General features: G+C 41.1%; 2 long non-coding RNA genes across 3 annotated transcripts; both read right to left on the bottom strand.

The window, feature by feature from the left end:
• Positions 1-2,525: 2,525 nt before the first annotated feature.
• Positions 2,526-2,948, bottom strand: LOC147956835 (uncharacterized). The gene is made up of 2 exons (XR_015612332.1): positions 2,898-2,948; positions 2,526-2,804 (listed from the first exon to the last, which is right to left on the bottom strand). It is a non-coding gene; the product is annotated as an uncharacterized LOC147956835 (long non-coding RNA).
• A 3,558-nt stretch (positions 2,949-6,506) lies between these two features.
• LOC147956836 (uncharacterized) lies at positions 6,507-7,451 on the bottom strand. Of its 2 annotated transcripts, none has more exons than XR_015609833.1 (4): positions 7,338-7,451; positions 7,176-7,246; positions 7,003-7,082; positions 6,507-6,611 (listed from the first exon to the last, which is right to left on the bottom strand). It is a non-coding gene; the product is annotated as an uncharacterized LOC147956836 (long non-coding RNA). The 2 variants fall into 2 exon arrangements; XR_015609834.1 differs by having other exon boundaries at positions 6,950-7,082.
• Positions 7,452-22,256: the final 14,805 nt, after the last annotated feature.

Raw genomic sequence — 22,256 nt, forward strand, 5'->3', positions numbered from 1 at the left:
ATACTTTGATTCGGTGGTATTGCTGGATAAAGCAGCTCAGACCGACATTACGCGTACGCTTACGCGAGACTGGTTCTACCGACGTGCTTTGCACGTAGGTGGCTAGTGGGTGACTGTTTCTCCAACTTTAGTTGAATCGAGTGTAACTACGCCCGGTCCTTGTTGAAGGTTAAAACAACAAATTTGACGAAATATCGTTATGGTTTTGATGCGTAGGTAAGAACGGTTCTTACTAAAGCCCGTAGCAGCCACGTAAAACTTGCAACAACAAAGTAGAGGATGTCTAACTTGTTTTTGCAGGGCATGTTGTGATGTGATATGGTCAAGACGTGATTATATAAATTGTTGTATGAGATGATCATATTTTGTAACACGGTTATTGACAACTGGCAGGAGTCATATGGCTATCACTTTATTGTATGGAATGCAATCGCCATGTAATTGCTTTACTTTATCACTAAGCGGTAGCGATAGTCGTAAAAGTAATAGTTGGCGAGACGACAAAGATGCTTCGATGGAGATGAAGGTGTCAAGCCGATGACGATGATGATCATGATGGTGCTTTGAAGATGGAGATCATGAAGAAAATATGCCCTAAAGGCAATAATAAAATAGTTATTTATATTTCCTTATATCATGATAAATGTTTATTATTCATACTAGAATTATATTAACCAGAAACTTAATACATGTGTGAATACATAAGACAACAGAGTGTCCTGCCTCTACTTGACTGATCCCAGTGCGTTCAGAGATCCAGAACACGGGGACGGAATGGCTGCTACACCTCCTCGCCAGCTGTGATGAGACCCAGCGAATGGTTATTCTTCTAACATTCTGGCGTGCTTGGCATTGCCGGAATGAGGTCACCGGTTAAAGTAGTGAACATTTTTCTATATTGCGAACGATTTTGAAGCATTTTCTTTGAATCGGTGAACAATTCTAGAATATACGAACATTTTTTTCGAAATTGGTGGATTTTGTTTTTAAATTCACAAACATTTTATGAATAAATAAACCCTTTTATATTTCACTAACTGTTTTTAAAATTTTAGGACATTTTACAAATGCATGAACATTTTCTAGACTAGTAAACATTTTGTTCAATTTCATTAACAATTCTTAATACACTGAATTCTTTTCAAAATCATGGAATTTTTTTATTTGACCAACATTGTTTTTAAATTGCGAACATTTTTTTTTAATATGAAATCATTTTTAGAAAAATCCCGAGCATTTTTTTATTCACAAACATTTATGTTTTCATGAACAATTTGTTTCAAAATTCTCAGTTTTTCTAAATTTCAAAACTTTTTTGAAGTTCCAAATTATTTGAAGTAGAAAAAACCAACACACAACAGAAAAATAAAAATAAAAATCGAAACTAAAAAACAGGCACCTGTACATGGGCTGGCACAAAATGGGGGCATTGTGTCTTCTCCAGTGCGCAGAACGCACTATAGTATGTCCCTATGCTTGGGCTGGCCCAGGCGGGGGATTTCCTGCAAAATGTTTTTTGTCCCTTATAGGTGGCATTGGTGAGTAATATTTTGTAATTTTGGGAGCAATTTTAATGACGTACCACCAGAAGCAATAGCCGCTTTATTAGTAGGTGGAGATAATGTTTAAAACTGTGTGTTGATTTTTTTTGCGAGAAAATATCCGATCAATTCATCTTCAATCACGACATACAACAAACACCAAAAATAATAAAAATTACATCCAGATCCGTAAGAAAAACTATGTGTCGATGTGAAAGAAAAAGGTTAGTTTTAATGGGTTCGTCAAGGGATGAATATGGGGTTGTAGTATATCTTTCTGTGAAAATGTTTGAATAGTTTCTTAACTAAGTTTGGCTCGCAGGTTCTGACTGTTGCAGTGCAAGATAATTCCTTCCATTGGTCACGCCTTTAAGGCAACTCCATAAATGGTTTCTAGATGCTTAGGCGTCATGAAGCAACACCACAATCTCAGGGCCGTGGAGGCCACCTGGTAATTCTTTTTACATTGCGTTAATATTTTTTTCAAATTAATGATTTTACATAAATTTTAATTAATTTATGATTTGAAATATGTGTATTTACATATTTTTTAAAAATAATAATAAAAGGAAGAACAAATAGAAAAACAAATAAAAGACGAAGTAACCAGGAACCTACCTGGGCCAGCTCGGTCAGGACGCCTAACACAAGCGCTCCCTTCGTCTCACGTAAGTGAGACATACACGAGAGCTATTTCTTGCTTTAAGCGAGGTGATAGCCTGCATGAAAAGTACTCGGGCCAGCCCACTATATAGCATACTAGAGGTTGGGGTGCGCCATTGGCGCGCCGCCTGAGTGGTGGCTGGGCGGTGCCAGGTTGGTACACTGCCCTTTTCTCGTTGTTGTTTGCCATTTGTATAGCAAATCTGCATGTAAGCAATGCCAGCCTGGTGAACATATTTTTACTATTTCGAACCGCTGTTCAACGATTATATTATGAAAAAGCTTAATCGCATTAGAGCGTACAGCTACAACAAGCAAACATCTTTCAAAATGCCCTCTTGTCAGACTACTTGACTACTTGTACACTTTCAGTCAGTGTACTTGACTACGTGTAGATTTTCAGGCACGCGATGCTGACTTCAGCGGATTTTTCATGTCAAATAAAGCAGCAGACAGTAACACTTACACCCTATTGTGAGAATAAGAACCACCTCATCTTGCTAGAGTTACAATACCTACCTCTAGGTATTCTTTGTTCATTTCGTCCCAAATTATCTTTTTCTACTGTGTCTTTTCCTCATTGTGGAGATACCAATGAACCTACAAAATTAATGAAGAATTAGAGATAATGAATAACCTATATGGTCCTTTTTTCAGGCTCAGACATGTTCAAAGATGGATGAATAAAGGTACCTCCACATCATCAATATCAGAAAAAACTTTCTAGATCAGCATCAACTTTACCGCTTTCACCTAAGGATGACAAATAGCATTAAGAAGTTGATCAGGAGCAATCAACTTGACAATATGAACCCAAATGAGGACAGGTAGACTAAACTGAAATTACTATTGCATGTTACGGGTAACTAACAAACCTTGCGTGCCAGGATTGAGGATCCTTTGAAGCCACATAATCGTTTGCAATTTCACTATAACTAACTGTTGGAGATTTAACTCCCACTAAATTCTGCGTCAAAAAAGGCAAACTAGATTTCCAAAAAAATAAATACATATAGAGTATACAGAATGGATAGTAACAGAAGGAGCTAACACAACTGTACTGAAGAGGTAACATCGATGCAATAAATCAATAGTTTTGAGCAGAAATAGCGCGTACTTACTGACAACCGTCTGGTCCTTCACATCGCTGGCCGGCAGGCTTGACGGCGGAGGCTTCTCGCATGCTAACGACCAGGAGAATCAGGATGAGGCATATGGCTATGTGGCTGCTTCGGGCACTGGAAGAAGAGGCCATTTTCTTCGCGAGTGTCGCTGAGCAGAATGACTGCAATTAAATATTTGAAATGTATGATGCATGATTACCCAAATCGACACGAACTAAATACAATAACAAATATAAAGTACTGGAAAGCAATAATTTATTGAAAATCAAAATAATAATTCAAAACAGAAGAAAGTAGTACTAAAATTTTTAGGCCCCATCTTCATACTTAGCTACATAGGAAAACAATTAGTACCTTACAGCTTATTAAAATACTCTCTGCTTCATGAAATAAAAAAATGCACTCTTATTTAAGCTGGTCTATTTTTTGGAACTATTTCCCTGCTTGGTTATCAAACCAATAATAACCATGCTTTTAAAAATTTGCCAACATATTTTCTGCTATTCAGTCATAAGACAGTGTGATATCCAATATGTTATTTGTTTTATTGTGGCTCGCTATATTATTTTCGGTCCAATGGCTACTGTACTCAACTTTTCTATTTGTCAAAATGGTGTTGGCGAAACTTTTCACGAAGCACCAACACCATTTTAGGCTGAACATCATGTTCCTAAACAAATAAGTCTGACTCAGTTCCATGTTTGTCTAATGGCTCTTTCCCCTTTCTCATTATAACTAACTACTTGTTCTTATAAGACTGTACTGCCGAATCCAAGCAGGTCGGGTACCTGATCTGCAGAGCGCTAGGAGATCTTGACCAGATCAGATCCCTCCATGACTGCTAGTATAAGAGATGTATCACCATGACAGAAAAGCTTGTCCAGAAAAAGACAATTAAAGGGAGATAACATTACAATCTTGTTTCTATATGTGCAGCCTATAACAGAGCAACCACAAGACCCTGCAACTAATATGTATCGAGTCTGTCTGCATCAAAAGCTTCAGCAGTTTCACTCCAAAAAGATGCTGTAGCTATTTCCCTGGAATAAATAAAAAAACATAGTTAGAACTGAAGCTACCGGTATACAAAATATTCAGAATGCCACCATGCACAAATAAATCTGGAAACTATGTTAATCACAGAGTAAAGCAAGCGGGACATTGTATTGGTAAGTCTGAAGGTTCTCTTCGAGTTGGTTGTTGCTACTAATCACATCAATAAATATAGGGAAGGAGATTCATTCATGTAAAAATGGTAGACAATATTGCCAACGAATCACAGTAAAAAGAGAATCTATACAACATGTGTTTAGCTAATTACGTGCAAGGTAAGTCTAGCCATTGAAGTTACTCGGTATACTATAGAACGGCCTAATCTTGTAAGTATAGCGCAGCTTACTTCCACTCACGGGATGAATCTCTGTATTTTTTGTCTATTTCATCTGCCAAGCCACGAAACGATGGTCCACAACATGAAAGGAATATTTCGCTGCCTTGATCTCAATAAATTCCAGGTAAATAATTATGTCCCATAAACTTATCAAAATGTGCTCTGGGTATGGAACCTTGCGTGGAGCAACCCTGCATCCAAATTTCAAGAAAGAGTTATCACAAACCCCAACTTCCAAAGAACATTGTAGGATAATCACACAAATAGAATAGATCAAACAAAATGGCATAAACAGAAATTAAAACACCAAGGCAAAAGCAAGGACCAACCTTTTATATTTTTCTAAGATGTCCATTGCTTCGTCTTAGTGCGTACAGCGGTGGAGCGCCATGGTGAACAACTAATTTCATTCACTGTATGGTAAAGGTAAAACAAGATTGTTTCGAAGCTAATCAGAGAGTGTAGACTGGGTGGCTAGCAATATGTGCACACGTTTGGAAGGAAGAAAACCTTGGTTTAATAGATGTCCAGAGCTCTTTACTGAACATAGAAAAATGGGACAACAGCTGCTAATGAGGTACCAAAACCATGTGTAACCTGCATCCAAAAACCTCAATGTAAACACCCCAAGGATTGGGTGATTTCACCATGGAACCAACATACAGGGCACTAAATCTGGCGATGGTTCAAATGTATGAAATCACCTTCGATCAGGAACGCAAACCAAGAACCGAAGAATAAATAATACTGGCCGTGCATATTTCATCATAACATTCACTTATATAGCACTAATTGATGCCAAAAGAAAACTTGTCTTACTTCATGCAATAAGTACCATAAAACTTCCCTTTTATTCTAACCAACAAAAGGGGAAAAGGTCCCTGCTCATCCCATCTAAAATAACAGAACACTGGAGCCTACAAACCAGGAACCACATGAACAGAAAAAGAAAAGGCAAACCAACCATCTACTGCCAAGCTCAATTTAACCATATACTAACATGCACCTACCCTTTCATCCACCATGAAAAGGTGGCACAACTCGTTCTTCACACAATGTAGGCCGACAAAACTAAATAGAATAGCCTTAGCATCAGCAAGACACACAAATCATGGATCGACCAACAAAAAAAAGTACCTCACACTGAATTAACGTAGACCAATCTGCAAAACCAAATACGTCTGGTGTGGATAGTTCAGGGAGGTCAATGGGGCTAATTCAGACATCATATAATGATTAATCTCACTACAAAGCCAGTGATGCTAATGTTTGCATTATAAGCCTTACGATACAGGTAGCATTTTAGATGTGGGCATATATATGCACGAAATAGTGAACGTGAGACTATTAAAGAATAATGAAAAGGACCATGCCAATGATTGATGCTAGTAGAAAAAAATCACTGGCCGTTGCATTCATGTAGGGGGACTTAATTGTGAGAAGAAACCTGCACTTGAAGTGAACTGAATATCATGCATATAATTGGGTTCTCTAGATTAAAATAGCATGTGTGCTAAAACAGTATTATCTCATATCTCACAAAAATCACCAACTTCCTGTTTTTGGAAGCCAAATATGACAAATTTAGTTCCATATTTGTTGTAACTTAAAACATCATAGATTATGAGGAATTACAAATCAAGACGGTTAGCTAGAGTGTGCTCTTACCTGAATTGGCCGGTCTGCGACAACAAAAAACACAGAGAAGTGATTCCTGGCAATGTGTTGCCGGTGCAAACATTAGAGCAACTCAAACAATGGATATGGCTACAAAAAATATGATTCCACTACTTGTCGAGGGCACCAACTTGCAACAATGAGAAAGTCATGGTCCGCTTGAAGTCTGTAGCTTCATATTGGTTGTTCCCCAAGCTAATTCACCCTTCAAACTGCCTGAGTCAAACCAATAAAATCTTAGGTCCATTGCGAGTATGCAATACAATCAGAAATAATTGAATATATTCTCTTACAATAACAAACAAAAATCACTCAGAAAAAGTTTCAAGGTTTGGTAAATTTCTATGAATTCCAATTAGTTCGCCAACCAAACATGACAATCATCCAGGAGAGATGTAAGCTTTGGAAAAGTATTGTCGGTTCAGCACAGAGGAACACACCAGCATGATGCTACCATCTTTGCCATCCATTGAAGCTTCTATTCACAACAATAACAGATGTGGCATCACAGTACGTAGATACACACTACAACCAGCACACACAGAAAAAATCACCTCGGGTCGATTCCCTGGACAAGCAGAGCATGGTAGCATGAGAGAGAAGTCACCTTGGCAGGCAACAAATGGCGGTGGTGATGTTGAGCACCTCGGATGGTGCACATCCTCCTTCAGAGATGGATCAGAGCAACTTCTCTCCATGCAATATGCACACAAGCAGATGTCACACATCACAAAGGGGATGAAGAAAACTATGCAATGGGAGGAGAGGACTGATTCGTACCTCCTGCCTACTCGGTCGCCATGGCAAGGAAAGGCTAGGGTTGGGGCTGCCTCATGAACAGAGATGTTCTCCTGCGCCAGAAAAGAGAGGGAGCTTCACGGACAGAACACCAACTCCAAATCGAACACACACACAAAGAGAGAGAAGAGATGAAGAGGGCACCTTGTCCATGGCGTCGGCACAAGGGTCAGAGCCAGAACGAGCTCCCTCGTCACGCGGCCTCGGCCTGCATCATGGGGCTCGCACCGCCGTGGCCGTGGATCCGGACCTGTTGCTGTCACGCCCCGAGACCGGGCCTAGCCGAGACAGCCGCCGCGCGCCTATAGACCAGAGGCCTATAGTCACGCAAGGCGTGATAAAGCAGGCATTAACCAATAGTGGATCACAAAAGCTCATATATTAATTACAAATTTCTTTACATTTACAGATAGCCAAAATAAATGATATTCTCTAGTCGTTTCCCACCCATTGGTCCAACCTATTCTTCAACGACATCTTCTCGGCATGCTTAAGTTACATTGTCTGTATTTAGAAAACAACAGAGAAAGCAAGGGTGAGTACGACAAGTCATACTCAGCAAGTAGGTACTTCACTATTCAACAAGAGTAGAATTTAAGGATATTGATACAGTAACAACAGGTTGACTATATCTAAAGGAGCATAAATAACGTGACAAATTGCTAGGGCCAATTTCATTGGAAATAGGTAAAAGAACATCATAACCGGATATAATAAAAATGGACCAAGAAATTATTGGCATCACACATGACCGCAAGCTTCCCAACCCGGGAGTCACAGGGGTGAAATTTCACACTTTTACGCTCTTAAGAGGGGTACTCCCACGTCGACAGCCTCGACTAGAACCACACAGGTTCTAGAAGAGCAGAGCTCTTGTATCCACTAAGACCCGGACGCCTGGACCTACTGATGTCGGTCGCTCCTACGGATCCATCACCGACACGTTCCTGAACAAGGTCCGTCCTTAGCGGAGAACTCAGACAGTCCCATACCTGAACTGTGACCGGTACAATATGTTTGCCGTCGTGACACCAATATAGATGGATATATGTTTGAATCAATGATAGGATCACTGAAATATTAGTCAAAGACAATACACTCATGACTTTTCATGAGTTCCTTCGAAATACTCTGATTCCGTTAACAAATGGATTATGAGGAAAACACATCCCTCTCTCAAAGATCAACACAGGATCAACAAGGATCAACAAGGATCAAGGTGCAATAATATTACTAGATAATCAAGGAAGACAACAATAAGGCGAGATCAGGGAGTTTAGCAAAGCAGCTACTTGCCTAGATATTAGAAATTATTCTTCATGGCATCAGATAAATATTTCCTCCGATCGACCGCTGGTATATAACGCCGCATCAGTTATCATAGTATATTTATGTTCTACACATAGCATATACAGCTTGATTATCCCTTCTATGCAGTGAATGCAGCATCTCCTCCTCGCTCTGCCCTCTCATCTGAACTCAGGTTCTATGTGTCTCTCTCCTTCTCCCAATAGTGTGTGAGGTGCGAAGTGAGCAGCAGCAGCAAACAACTATATATAGGGAGCGAGCACAGCCTAAGCACACTCAAATATCTAGCCGCAGTGACCCTTCCAGCTGACCTTTGGAGCTGGTAAAAAGATTTGGCTGCTGCCCCTACAGCTAGTGCAAAGGCCTAATCAACCTGGCACCATAGGAAGAGTCCACGTATAGGACTAGAATGTCCAAGGGACTACATGCATGCCACGCCAACCTCCAGGTACACATAGATTTTTACTTAGCTAGCAAGGACAGTACATACGTGTGCATTCTCATCATGACATGCATCTAGTTGACTTGAAGTTCTAGTACTAGGAAATATCTACCGATCTATCATTTGTACATGGTCCAGTTCCATCCATTCAAATGCCACGTTTAACTCTCTTATAAAGCTTATACTGCCAACTATAGCTAGTAGTACTTCCCATGCATACCTCAACGTGAGTGCATGGATGCAAGTCTATGTGCACATACACACTCTTACTTAGTGTGTAATTTTCTAATATTTAAAGCATGCAAAAATTACGGCTCTAGTCTAATTCTTTGAAACAATAATCTAGCATAACTTATTTGCCCAATATTTTCTGTTAAACAAATAATAGAAATTTAATTAATCATCTTAATTTAAATTAATAACCCAAAAATATGGGTTATTACATCCTTCCCACCTTATAAGAATTTCGTCCCCAAAATTCAACACTAACATCTATGCTATTTTTTTAGTGATCAAATTTCCTCCCATCATATTTGGGACAGTTTATTTGATGCATGTTCGATAATTACTTAATTAAAAATAATGCAAACAAGAATCGCATTATTTTCTGCAATTCATGGATATATCTGCTATAACATAAGTTGGCAACACTAATCATTTTATTTGGTAAGGTCATTAACAAAAAGGATAGATGGTGATATAGTAATTGTCCCATTACTAGATAAATATCACCAGTTGTCTTAAAAAGTAAATCTACACAAATAACAAGTCAAGAGTTAACAAAATGTCTATTTATTTCCCATACATCCTCAAATTTCACCAATAATATGTACGCTATATTTTTATTTGCCTGGATATCTGCCAACAATATTTGTGAGTAACAACACACAAACAAGTTGAGACAAGATATGAAAATAAAATTTTCATATCTGTCACACAACATAAATATACATTGACAAAATTCATTGTCATGAATCATTTTAGTTTATACGGTTCCTCACGAGTCTAATAATGGTGGAAGCACTTTTTTTTTCTACCAATTGATAAAAACATTATTTCTCTAACAATAATTAGCCACAAATATAATCAACGATCTACTCGTTTATCCCAGCGAAACCTAAACACCTAGAGCTCGGATACCACTTTAACTGTCACGCCCCGAGACCGGGCCTAGCCGAGACAGCCGCCGCGCGCCTATAGACCAGAGGCCTATAGTCACGCAAGGCGTGATAAAGCAGGCATTAACCAATAGTGGTTCACAAAAGCTCATATATTAACTATACAAATTCCTTTACATTTATAGATAGCCAAAATAAATGATATTCTCTAGTCGTTTCCCACCCATTGGTCCAACCTATTCTTCGACGACATCTTCTCGGCATGCTTAAGTTACATTGTCTGTATCTAGAAAACAACAGAGAAAGCAAGGGTGAGTACGACAAGTCATACTCAGCAAGTAGGTACTTCACTATTCAACAAGAGTAGAATTTAAGGATATTGATACAGTAACAACGGGTTGACTGTATCTAAAGGAGCATAAATAACGTGACAAATTGCTAGGGCCAATTTCAATGGAAATAGGTAAAAGAACATCATAACCGGATATAATAAAAATGGACCAAGAAATTATTGGCATCACACATGACCGCAAGCTTCCCAACCCGGGAGTCACAGGGGTGAAATTTCACACTTTTACGCTCTTAAGAGGGGTACTCCCACGTCGACAGCCTCGACTAGAACCACACAGGTTCTAGAAGAGCAGAGCTCTTGTATCCACTAAGACCCGGACGCCTGGACCTACTGATGTCGGTCGCTCCTACGGATCCATCACCGACACGTTCCTGAACAAGGTCCGTCCTTAGCGGAGAACTCAGACAGTCCCATACCTGAACTGTGACCGGTACAATATGTTTGCCGTCGTGACACCAATATAGATGGATATATGTTTGAATCAATGATAGGATCACTGAAATATTAGTCAAATACAATACACTCATGACTTTTCATGAGTTCCTTCAAAATACTCTGATTCCGTCAACAAATGGATTATGAGGAAAACACATCCCTCTCTCAAAGATCAACACAGGATCAACAAGGATCAACAAGGATCAAGGTGCAATAATATTACTAGATAATCAAGGAAGACAACAATAAGGCGAGATCAGGGAGTTTAGCAAAGCAGCTACTTGCCTAGATATTAGAAATTATTCTTCATGGCATTAGATAAATATTTCCTCCGATCGACCGCTGGTATATAACGCCGCATCAGTTATCATAGTATATTTATGTTCTATACATAGCATATACAGCTTGATTATCCCTTCTATGCAGTGGATGCAGCATCTCCTCCTCGCTCTGCCCTCTCATCTGAACTCAGGTTCTATGTGTCTCTCCCCTTCTCCCAATAGTGTGTGAGGTGCGAAGTGAGCAGCAGCAGCAAACAACTATATATAGGGAGCGAGCACAGCCTAAACACACTCAAATATCTAGCCGCAGTGACCCTTCCAGCTGACCTTTGGAGCTGGTAAAAAGATTTGGCTGCTGCCCCTACAGCTAGTGCAAAGGCCTAATCAACCTGGCACCATAGGAAGAGTCCACGTATAGGACTAGAATGTCCAAGGGAGTACATGCATGCCACGCCAACCTCCAGGCACACATAGATTTTTACTTAGCTAGCAAGGACAGTACATACGTGTGCATTCTCATCATGACATGCATGCATCTAGTTGACTTGGAGTTCTAGTACTAGGAAATATCTACCGATCTATCATTTGTACATGGTCCAGTTCCATCCATTCAAATGCCACGTTAACTCTCTTATAAAGCTTATGCTGCCAACTAGCTAGTAGTACTTCCCATACATACCTCAACGTGAGTGCATGGATGCAAGTCTATGTGCACATACACACTCTTACTTAGTGTGTAATTTTCTAATATTTAAAGCATGCAAAAATTACAGCTCTAGTCTAATTCTTTGAAACAATAATCTAGCATAACTTATTTCCCAATATTTTCTGTTAAACAAATAATAGAAATTTAATTAATCATCTTAATTTAAATTAATAACCCAAAAATATGGGTTATTACAGTTGCTCGATTTGGGGAGAGGGGGAGGGGAGAAGGTTTTCGATGGAGGGGAGAAGGGGCGGGGGCGGCGGCTGTGGGGAAGGGCGCTGGTGGCGGCGACGGATGTGGGGGAGGCCCAGACGAGGGAGAGGGAGAGGAATCGCCAGGGGTTGGGCTGTGTGATCTGTTTTTTCTGTTCTTTCAACTGTTCGGCATACCAATCACAACTCGACCGGAGGCACTTTTTCTATCCTACATGGACAGCGTGAGGGGGCGTGCCTTCCACGCACGTTTTTTTAGGGAAGACCATCATGGCTAGCTTTATTGCATATTAAATTGGAATTACATCATCCAAGAGTTTGGGGATAACACAATCAGGAGGATCGTTAACCCAACTCCTACTAAGCTTATTACAAAAAGAATAATTTGCTAGCACATGAGCTACTTGGTTCGTTTCACGACCACAATGCCTAAAGATAACCTTCCCAATCAGCGATGCCACTTCCACGCACTCCGCGAAGATCACTGCTGCCACATCCCACCATCTGTTTTGGCCTGAGCATTGTTCAATCATCGTTGTCGAGTCTGATTCAGCTTCCACTCTAGGGAACCCCAAGGAATTCGCAAGCACAAGTCCATCCCTCATCGCTTGAGCTTCAGAGGATACCACATCAACAGCATAGGGTAAGAATTTACATTGGGCTGCCAGGAAATTCCCTTTCTCATCTCTGGTCACAGTAGCTGTTGCCCCCGCCCTCTCATTCTCAAAATATGCTGCATCAACATTCACCTTTACAAACTTTGGATCAGGTTTCAGCCATCTCTGTATATGGTTATCTCGGGGTTTTTTATTTGCCTCCTGAAAATTATTTGCGATAGCCATTACAGACATTGACCATCTGGGGGGTAGAGGAGGTGTACCATTATGTGTCAACTCACGACGGATCCACCATAGGTACCACCCCCCACAGCTATCACCTGTTTGACGTCCAAGCCCGGCTTAAGAGCGAGAGGTCGATCATCCATCAGTAGCAGATTTTCCAGGACCACCGAACCTGATCGCTGCCCCACCATAGCCTGTTCAACAATTTCTATTACCCCCAAGTTTCTCCATAGTTCCTTCGCATGAGTACAACCGAATAGAAGATGTTTAATATCTTCAGCCGCTCCATGACATATTGGGCACCCGTCTTCACTTCCAACATGTCGATTGACTAGAATCGATTTTAGGGGGATTATTCCATGTAACGCCCACCAACAGAATATTGAAACTTTACGTGGGATCGTAAGTTTCCAAAGTTTCCTCCAAATCTCCGGAGTTTCGGAGCCCGCTGGAACCCCTGATCTATTTGCATGTGCCCTGAAAGATCGATTCCACCGAACTGTATAAGCTGATCGAACCGTGAAGATGCCATTACGTTCAGGGTGCCATGCAATAAAGTCCTCAAAAGAGCTAGTATTAATTGGAATCTGCAGTATCCTTTGAACATCAACTGGGTTAAAATTAGATCTTAACAACTCTTCATCCCATGTTCCTTCATAAGGATCCAATAGTTCGCTCACCTTAGTTAGGACAGATTGACCCCGGCTTGAGATTATCTTATGGTCTGGACTTGCTGGTACCCATGGATCCTGCCAAATGTTTACTTTCTCTCCAGTACCAATGCGCCATATGTACCCAAGCTTGAAGGTCTCCAGTCCCTTCAACAAACTCTGCCAAGTGAACGAAGCCCCATTTTTAAGTGTTGCATGGAGTAAATCAACATTTGGATAATATTTAGCTTTTAACACCCGAGCGCAAAGGGAATCAGGATTATTAATTAGGCGCCAACATTGCTTTGAAAGCATTGCCAAGTTTTTAGGGTAGCACATTTTCCACCACGTGTACCAATGCATCCTTTTATGATCCTCATCATCTCCCCACCAAAACTCCGCAATCATGTCTGTGATCTCCTTGCATATCCCTTTAGGAATACTAAATACCGACATTGCAAAAACTGGTATTGCTTGGGCAATAGATTTAATAAGTATCTCCTTCCCTCCTGTGGAAAGCTGTTTTTCAATCCATTCTTTTAGCCTTTCCTTGATTCTTTCACAGAAATGTCTAAAGCAATCACTTCGGTCTGCACCCACCATAGCAGGCAATCCAAGATACTTATCGGATAATGCTTCAGTATCAATATTAAGGATTTGGCAAATTTCAGTTCTGGACACAGCTGAAGTGTTTGGGCTAAAAAAGACACTTGATTTGTTTAAACTCACCATCTGTCCTGAACTTTGGCAATAGGTATCTAGAGCATGCTGTAAGGAAGCTGCATTTAAGGTATCTGCTGTCATTAGAATCAAAGAATCGTCAGCAAATAAGATATGTGATACTGACGGTGCATTTCTACACACTTTGATTCCTTCAATGCCACCAGCTTCTTCTTCATACTGCAGTAAACTAGAAAGACCTTCCGCACATAATAGGAACAAGTATGGGGAGATAGGGTCTCCCTGCCTTAAACCCTTGGTGGGAACAACATCTTCTGTCTCTTGAGAATTAAATCTTACTTTGTACTTAACAGAGGTCACACATGCCATCATCATATCTATCCAGTGTTCATGAAAACCCAGGGCGGTCATCATATCATGCAAGAATGACCATTCAACTCTATCATAAGCTTTGTGCATGTCCAATTTTACGGCACAAAGACCATTACCAGCTCTCTTATTCTTGATCTTATGCACACATTCATAAGCAATTAAAATGTTATCAGTAATCATCCTTCCTGGTACAAAAGCGCTCTGTGTGGGAGAGATAATGTCCGGCAGGATATTCTTCAAACACAAGGCTAACATCTTAGAGATGATTTTATAGAGAACATTACAAAGGCTTATAGGACGAACTTGACTCACCAGCTCAGGTGTTTCAACTTTCGGGATCATCACAATGACAGTATTATTCCAGTCATCATGTATCTTTCTGGAGTTGATTGCTTGCAACACTTCATTTGATATTGTTGGAAATATGCCCTAGAGGCAATAATAAATTAGTTATTATTATTATATTTCCTTGTTCATGATAATCGTTTATTATCCATGCTAGAATTGTATTGATAGGAAACTCAAATACATGTGTGGATACATAGACAACACCATGTCCCTAGTAAGCCTCTAGTTGACTAGCTCGTTGATCAATAGATGGTCACGGTTTCCTGACCATGGACATTGGATGTCGTTGATAACGGGATCACATCATTTGGAGAATGATGTGATGGACAAGACCCAATCCTAAGCGTAGCACAAGATCATGTAGTTCGTATGCTATAGCTTTTCTAATGTCAAGTATCATTTCCTTAGACCATGAGATTGTGCAACTCCCGGATACCGTAGGAGTGCTTTGGGTGTGCCAAACGTCACAACGTAACTGGGTGGCTATAAAGGTACACTACAGGTAGCTCCGAAAGTGTCTGTTGGGTTGGCACGAATCAAGACTGGGATTTGTCACTCCGTGTAAACGGAGAGGTATCTCTGGGCCCACTCGGTAGGACATCATCATAATGTGCACAATGTGATCAAGGAGTTTATCACGGGATGATGTGTTACGGAACGAGTAAAGAGACTTGCCGGTAACGAGATTGAACAAGGTATCGGGATACCGACGATCGAATCTCGGGCAAGTGTCATACCGATAGACAAAGGGAATTGTATACGGGATTGATTAAGTCCTTGACATCGTGGTTCATCCGATGAGATCATCGTGAAACATGTGGGAGCCAACATGGGTATCCAGATCCCGCTGTTGGTTATTGACCAGAGATTCATCTCGGTCATGTCTGCATGTCTCCCGAACCCGTAGGGTCTACACACTTAAGGTTCGGTGACGCTAGGGTTATAGAGATATTAGTATGCGGTAACCCGAAAGTTGTTCGGAGTCCCGGATGAGATCCCGGACGTCACGAGGAGTTCCGAAATGGTCCGGAGGTAAAGAATTATATATAGGAAGTGCTATTTTGGCCATCGGGACAAGTTTCGGGGTCACCGGTATTGTACTGGGACCACCGGAAGGGTCCCGGGGGTCCACCGGGTGGGGCCACCTGCCCCGGGGGGCCACATGGGCTGTAGGGGGTGCGCCTTGGCCTATATGGGCCAAGGGCACCAGCCCCAAGAGGCCCATGCGCCAAGAATCAAGGGAGAGGAAGAGTCCTAAAGGGGGAAGGCACCTCCGAGGTGCCTTGGGGAGGAGGGACTCCTCCCTGGCCGCACCCTTCCTTGGAGGAAGGGCCAAGGCTGCGCCCCCCCTCTCCCTTGGCCCTATATATAGTGGGGGGAAGGGAGGGCAACCATAACTGAGCCCTGGCGCCTCCCTCTCCCTCCCATGACACATCTCCCTCCTCCCGCAGCGCTTGGCGAAGCCCTGTTGGAATCCCGCTACTTCCACCACCACGCCGTCGTGCTGCTGGATGTCCATCAACCTCTCCTTCCCCCTTGCTGGATCAAGAAGGAGGAGACGTCACTGCTCCGTACGTGTGTTGAACGCAGAGGTGCCGTCCGTTCGGCGCTAGGATCATCGGTGATTTGGATCACGACGAGTACGACTCCATCAACCCCGTTCTCTTGAACGCTTCCACGCGCGATCTACAAGGGTATGTAGATCCACTCCTCCCTCGTTGCTAGATGACTCCATAGATAGATCTTGGTGACATGTAGGAAAATTTTGAATTTATGCTACGTTCCCCAATAGTGGTATCAGAGCTAGGTCTATGCGTAGTTTCTATGCACGAGTAGAACACAAAGTAGTTGTGGGCGTTGATTTTGTTCAATATGCTTACCGTTACTAGTCCAATCTTGATTCGGTGGCATTGTGGGATGAAGCGGCCTGGACCGACCTTACACGTACTCTTACGTGAGACTGGTTCCACCGACTGACATGCACTAGTTGCATAAGGTGGCTAGCGGGTGTCTATCTCTCCCACTTTAGTCGGATCGGATTCGATGAAAAGGGTCCTTATGAAGGGTAAATAGCAATTGGCATATCACGTTGTGGTTTTTGCGTAGGTAAGAAACGTTCTTGCTAGAAACCCATAGCAGCCACGTAAAACATGCAAACAACAATTAGAGGACGTCTAACTTGTTTTTGCAGGGTATGCTATGTGATGTGATATGGCCAAAAGGATGTGATGAATGATATATGTGATGTATGAGATTGATCATGTTCTTGTAATAGGAATCACGACTTGCATGTCGATGAGTATGATAACCGGCAGGAGCCATAGGAGTTGTCTTAATTTATTTATGACCTGCGTGTCAACATAAACATCATGTAATTACTTTACTTTATTGCTAACCGTTAGCTATAGTAGTAGAAGTAATAGTTGACGAGACAACTTCATGAAGACACGATGATAGAGATCATGATGATGGAGATCATGGTGTCATGCCGGTGACAAGATGATCATGGAGCCCCAAGATGGAGATCAAAGGAGCTATATGATATTGGCCATATCATGTCACTATTATTTGATTGCATGTGATGTTTATCATGTTTTTGCATCTTGTTTACTTAGAACGACGGTAGTAAATAAGATGATCCCTCATAATAATTTCAAGAAAGTGTTCCCCCTAACTGTGCACTGTTGCGACAGTTCGTTGTTTCGAAGCACCACGTGATGATCGGGTGTGATAGATTCTAACGTTCACATACAACGGGTGTAAGACAGATTTACACACGCGAAACACTTAGGTTGACTTGACGAGCCTAGCATGTGTACAGACATGGCCTCGGAACACAGAAGACCGAAAGGTCGAGCATGAGTCGTATGGCAGATACGATCAACATGAAGATGTTCACCGATGATGACTAGTCCGTCTCACGTGATGATCGGACACGGCCTAGTTGATTCGGATCATGTAATCACTTAGATGACTAGAGGGATGTCTATCTGAGTGGGAGTTCATAAGATGAACTTAATTATCCTGAACATAGTCAAAAGGTCTTCGCAAATTATGTCGTAGCTCGCGCTTCAGTTCTACTGTTTAGTTATGTTCCTAGAGAAAATTTAGTTGAAAGTTGATAGTAGCAATTATGCGGACTAGGTCCGTAAACTGAAGATTGTCCTCATTGCTTCTTAGAAGGCTTATGTCCTTAATGCACCGCTCAGTGTGCTGAACCTCGAACGTTGTCTGTGGATGTTGCGAACATCTGACATACACGTTTTGATAACTACATGATAGTTCAGTGAAACGGCTTAGAGTTGAGGCACCGAAGACGTTTTGAAACGTCGCGAAACATATGAGATGTTTCGAGGGCTGAAATTGGGATTTCAGGCTCGTGCCCACGTCAAGAGGTATAAGACCTCCGACGATTTTCTTAGCCTGCAAACTATGGGAGAAAAGATCAATTGTTGAACTTGTGCTCAGATTGTTCGAGTACAACAATCGCTTGAATCGAGTGGGAGTTGATCTTCCAGATGAAATAGTGATGGTTCTCCGAAGTCATTACCACCAAGCTGCTAGAGCTTCGTGATGAACTATGATATATCAGGGACATATATGATGATCCTTGAGATATTCGCGATGTTTGACACCGCGAAAGTAGAAATCAAGAAGGAGCATCAATTGTTGATGGTTGGTGAAACCACTAGTTTCAAGAAGGGCAAGGGAACAAAGGGATACTTCATGAAACGGCAATTCAGCTGCTGCTCTAGTGAAGAAACCCAAGGTTGAACCCAAGCCCGAGACTAAGTGCTTCTGTAATAAAGGGGAACAGCCACTGGAGCAGAATTACCCTAGATACTTGGTAGATGAGAAGACTGTCGATAGAAGTATATTGGATATACATTATGTTAATGTGTACTTTACTAGTACACCTAGTAGCACCAGGGTATTAGATACCGGTTCGGTTGCTAAGTGTTAGTAACTCGAAATAAAAGCTACGGAATAAACAGAGACTAGCTAAAGGTGAGCTGATGATATGTGTTGGAAGTGTTTCCAATGTTGATATGATCAAGCATCGCACGCTCCCTCTACCATCGAGATTGGTATTAAAACCTAAATAATTGTTATTTGGTGTTTGCGTTGAGCATAGACATGATTGGATTATGTCTATCGCGATACGGTTATTCATTTAAGGAGAATAATGGTTACTCTGTTTATTTGAATAATACCTTCAATGGTCTTACGCCTAAAATGAATGGTTTATTGAATCTCGATCGTAGTGATACACATGTTCATGCCAAAAGATATAGGATAGTAATGATAGTACCACCTACTTGTGGCACTGCCACTTAAGTCATATCGGTATAAAATGCATGAAGAAGCTCCATGTTGATGGATCTTTGGACTCACTCATTTTTGAAAAGTTTGAGGCATGCGAACCATGTCTATTGGTGTATATGCATGAAGAAACTCCATGCAAATGGACCGTTTGGACTCACTTGATTTTGAATCACTTGAGACATGCAAATCATACCACATGGGCAAGATGACTGAAAGCCTCGTTTTCAGTAAAATGAAACTAGAAAGCAACTTGTTGGAAGTAATACATTTTGATGTGTGCAATCCAATGAGTGCTGAGGCATGTAGTGGATATCGTTATGTTCTTACTTCACAGATGATTTGAGTAGATGTTGAGTATATTTACTTGATGAATCACAAGTCTGAATTATTGAAAGGTTCAAGTAATTTCAGGGTGAAGTTGAAAGATCGTCGTGACAAGAGGATAAAAGATCTATGATATGATCATAGAGATGAATATCTGAATTACGAGTTTGGCACAGAATTAAGACATTGTGGAAATTGTTTCACAACTAATACAGCCTAGAACACCATAGTGTGATGGTGTGTCCGAACATCATAACTGCACCCTGTTGGATATGATGCATACCATGATGTCTCTTATCGAATTACCACAATAGTTTATGGGTTAGGCATTAGAGACAACCACATTCACTTTAAATAGGGCACCACGTAATTCCGATGAGATGACACCGTATGAACTATGGTTTAGAGAAACCTAAGCTGTCATTTCTTAAAAGTTTGGGGCTGTGACGCTTATGTGAAAAAGTTTCAGGCTGATAAGCTCGAACCCAAAGCGGATAAATGCATCTTCATAGGACACCCAAAACAGTTGGGTATACCTCCTGTCTCAGATCCGAAAGCAATAAGGGATTGTTTCTAGAATCGGGTCCTTTCTCGAGGAAAAGTTTCTCTCGAAAGAATTGAGTGGGAGGATGGTGGAGACTTGATGAGGTTATTGAACCGTCTCTTCAACTAGTGTGTGGCAGGGCACAGGAAGTTGTTCCTGTGGCACCTACACCAATTGAAGTGGAAGCTTATGATAGTGATCATGAAACTTCGGATCAAGTCACTACCAAACCTCGTGGGATGACAAGGATGCGTACTACTTCAGAGTGGTACATAATCCTGTCTTGGAAGTCATGTTGCTAGACAACAATGAACCTACGAGCTATGGAGAAGCGATGGTGGGCCCGGATTCCGATAAATGGCTCGAGGCCATAAAATCCGAGAGAGGATCCATATATGAAAACAAAGTGTAGACTTTGGCAGAACAACTCGATGGTCGTAAGGCTGTTGAGTGCAGATGGATTTTAAAAGGAAGACGGACAATGATGGTAAATGTCACCATTAAGAAAGCTCGACTTGTCGTTAAGATGTTTTCTGACAAGTTCAAGGAGTTGACTACGATGAGACTTTCTCACTCGTAGCGATGCTAAGAGTCTGTTGGAATTATATTAGCGATTACTGCATTATTTATGAAATCTTACAGATAGGATGTCAAAACATTGTTTCCTCGACGTTTCTTGAGGAAAGGTTGTATGTGATACAACCGGAAGGTTTTGTCAATCCTGAAAGATGCTAATAAGTATGCAAAGCTCCAGCAATCCTTCTAGGGACTAGAGTAAGCATCTCGGAGTTGGAATGTATGCTTTGATGATGATCAAAGATTTTGGGTTTATACAAAGTTTATGAGAATCTTGTATCTCCAAAGTGAGTGGGAGCACTATAGAATTTCCGATGAGTATGTGTTGTTAACATGTTGTTGATCGGAAATGATGTAGAATTTCTAGAAAGCATGTAGGGTTATTTGGAAAGTGTTTTTCAATGGAAAGCCTGGATTAAGCTACTTGAACATTGAGCATCAAGATCTATAAGGATAGATCAAAACGCTTAATGGTACTTTCAAATGAGCACATACCTTGACATGATCTTGAAGGTGTTCAAGATGGATCAGTCAAAGAAGGAGTTCTTGCCTGAGTTGTAAGGTATGAAGTTAAGACTTAAAGCTCGACCACGGTAGAAGAAAGAGGAAGGACGAAGGACGTCCCATATGCTTTTATCATAGGCTCTCTACAGTATGCTATGCTGTGTACCGCACCTGAAGTGTGCCTTGCCATGAGTCAGTCAAGGGGTACAAGAGTGATCCAAGAATGGATCACAGGACAGTGGTCAAAGTTATCCTTAGTAACTAGTGGACTAAGGAATTTTCTCGATTATGGAGGTGGTAAAAGAGTTCGTCGTAAAGGGATACGCCGATGCAAACTTTGACACTAATCCAGATTATTCTGAGTAGTAAACTGGATTCGTATAGTAGAACAGTTATTTGGAATGGCTCCAAATGTAGCGTAGTAGTTGCATCTACAAGATGACATAAGAAATTTGCGAAGTACATACGGATCTGAAAGATTCAGACCCGTTGACTATAACATCTCTCACAAGCATAACATGATCAAACCCAGAACTCATCGAGTGTTAATCACATGGTAGTGTGAACTAGATTATTGACTCTAGTAAACTCTTTGGATGTTGGTCACATGGCGATGTGACCTGTGAGTGTTAATCACATGACGATGTGAACTAGATTATTGACTATAGTGCAAGTGGGAGACTGTTGGAAATATGCCCTAGAGGCAATAATAAATTAGTTATTATTATTATATTTCCTTGTTCATGATAATCGTTTATTATCCATGCTAGAATTGTATTGATAGGAAACTCAAATACATGTGTGGATACATAGACAACACCATGTCCCTAGTAAGCCTCTAGTTGACTAGCTCGTTGATCAATAGATGGTCACGGTTTCCTGACCATGGACATTGGATGTCATTGATAACGGGATCACATCATTAGGAGAATGATGTGATGGACAAGACCCAATCCTAAGCGTAGCACAAGATCATGTAGTTCGTATGCTATAGCTTTTCTAATGTCAAGTATCATTTCCTTAGACCATGAGATTGTGC

Source organism: Triticum urartu, chromosome 7A, assembly GCF_056163025.1.
Source record: "Triticum urartu cultivar PI428250 chromosome 7A, HENAU_Tu73, whole genome shotgun sequence".
Lineage (NCBI taxonomy): Eukaryota > Viridiplantae > Streptophyta > Magnoliopsida > Poales > Poaceae > Triticum > Triticum urartu.